General features: G+C 57.3%; 1 non-coding gene across 1 annotated transcript in view; it reads right to left on the reverse strand.

The window, feature by feature from the left end:
• The window catches only part of LOC126434149 (small subunit ribosomal RNA), a 1,910-nt gene extending 1,550 nt beyond the window's left edge, over positions 1-360 (reverse strand). The window contains exon 1 of the ribosomal RNA XR_007579011.1: positions 1-360. This exon is cut by the window's left edge and continues 1,550 nt beyond it. This is a non-coding gene — a ribosomal RNA (small subunit ribosomal RNA).
• Between the last annotated feature and the right edge of the window lie 2,140 nt (positions 361-2,500).

Consider the following 2,500-nt stretch of genomic DNA (forward strand, 5'->3'; position numbering starts at 1 on the left):
GGTAGGCGCAGAACCTACCATCGACAGTTGGTAAGGCAGACATTTGAAAGATGCGTCGCCGGTACGAGGACCGTGCGATCAGCCCAAAGTTATTCAGAGTCACCAAGGCAAACGGACCGGACGAGCCGACCGATTGGTTTTGATCTAATAAAAGCGTCCCTTCCATCTCTGGTCGGGACTCTGTTTGCATGTATTAGCTCTAGAATTACCACAGTTATCCAAGTAACGTGGGTACGATCTAAGGAACCATAACTGATTTAATGAGCCATTCGCGGTTTCACCTTAATGCGGCTTGTACTGAGACATGCATGGCTTAATCTTTGAGACAAGCATATGACTACTGGCAGGATCAACCAGGGAGCTGCGTCAACTAGAGCTGAGCAGCCGGCCGCCCGGGAGTGTGTCCCGGGGGCCCGCGCGAACACGCAAGCGTCCGCTCAATTATTCTGCAAACAGGAGGAGGCTGAGCTCCCCTGCACCATACACCTCGAAACCCTCTCAGGTCCCGGCGGCGCGCAGCGCCGTCCTAAGTACTTGGTCGGGTTCGAGAGAGGCGCAATCGCCCGGAGTTTGGCGAGTAGACGCTTTAGGTGCGACCACCCGTGCTCCCAACTGAGCTTGCCGCTGCCGACAGAGGCCCGGGAGCGTGCTGTCGTGGCATTGCCGGCGGGAGACAACACGCGCCACCTACGGTGACCGGCAGCTCCAACGCCAGCGCCACAGAAGGACAAAAGCCCCACTTGGGTGCCGAAGCGAACTCTCCCAGCACAGCGCACGCGCCAACACGTCCGCACAGCTGCGATACAAACCACCTGCGAGAACCGCAGAGGCGACCGAGCAGCAGACGGCGTCGCGGCGCCGAGCGCCGGGCGGCGGCGCATCCTCAGCGCACACAGTCCTCAATCGGACCAGCACACTGCAGATGTCCACCGCGCTTCGCACCGGGCCCGCGAGGACCTACTTTGGCCGCACGGCGCCGCGTGCAGGGTGCGCCGGCGCGCAGCTGCGCCGCCTGCCGCCTCCGTCGGCCGGCGCGCCTGCCAGTGGCCGCCCCCACCAGCCGGCTGTAGCGCGTGCGCCCACGCACCGCGCGGCCAGCACGCCGGGAGGCCCCCCCTCACCGGCCGGGGCCGGTCCCACCCAGCCACCGCCGCGTATCGCTTCACACCCACATGCCATTCACGTTCGTGGGCATGGTGGGTATCGCTGAAACAACCGGTTGGTAGCTCAACCGATCGTCGCCATCACTGATTCACCTCTAGCGAGAACAACCGCACCACAACGGTTTACCAGTTGTTCATTTGCGTAACGTCACCAGCAAACGTAGGCGTCCATCGCCATTTGCAAATTCAACGATTGTTGCATGCCTGTGTCAGGTGTCACGACACACTATGTCTGCCCACATACACGCAACAACATGTGCACGCTTCGCAAACACGTGGAAGGTGGCCCCCGTACGTATGCGATGTCCATTGCGCGAACGACTGTCAACCGGCCTCTGTCGCATGTCGCAGATGTGGAACGCAGTGCACCATGCTATCACGGTGTGTGAGAAGAGACGACAACGTCTGACAACACGCGCCACTACATCAACAGACGGCTCATGCTGATCGCCATCCAGGGCATACCACACTGCACTCCAGCTCTTATAGGGAGACGACACGTAGCTGCGTGCACAACATTTGGACCGCATGGTTCGCCGTTGTTGGCGCAGTCGTTGTACGGTCACATGTACCACGATGTATCATTCAGTACATGAGGACCAATGTGCAGTACAGTGTGTGATTTGGACGTACAATATCAGCGGACAGTTGACACAGGCCATACCACAGCGTAGGCTAAGTGCTTCGCCATGCGAATGCCAATGAACAACTGCGAATGCCAATGAACAACTGCAAAGGGCATTGAGCATGTACGTCCTGCTGCCATCCACATTACAGTGTATAGCTGCAAGGTGTTTAACATGAAGCGATACACTGGGGACCGGGCAGTGCGAGTAGCAAACTATATTGCGGGGGTTGCAGTTAGGCAACACTACACTAATTTAACGCGTCGTATGACAATTACAGAGCAGGTTAAGGCCCAACGTGTGTTGGGTTAAGGCCCAACGTGTGTTGGGTTAAGGCCCAACGTGTGTTGGGTTAAGGCCCAACGTGTGTTGGGTTAAGGCCCAACGTGTGTTGGGTTAAGGCCCAACGTGTGTTGGGTTAAGGCCCAACGTGTGTTGGGTTAAGGCCCAACGTGTGTTGGGTTAAGGCCCAACGTGTGTTGGGTTAAGGCCCAACGTGTGTTGGGTTAAGGCCCAACGTGTGTTGGGTTAAGGCCCAACGTGTGTTGGGTTAAGGCCCAACGTGTGTTGGGTTAAGGCCCAACGTGTGTTGGGTTAAGGCCCAACGTGTGTTGGGTTAAGGCCCAACGTGTGTTGGGTTACAGCGCAATATGGGTTACGTTAAGGGGCAATATAGGTTAGGTTAAGGTACGATATAGGTTAGGTTAAGAT

This window comes from Schistocerca serialis, unplaced genomic scaffold, assembly GCF_023864345.2.
Source record: "Schistocerca serialis cubense isolate TAMUIC-IGC-003099 unplaced genomic scaffold, iqSchSeri2.2 HiC_scaffold_1182, whole genome shotgun sequence".
NCBI lineage: Eukaryota > Metazoa > Arthropoda > Insecta > Orthoptera > Acrididae > Schistocerca > Schistocerca serialis.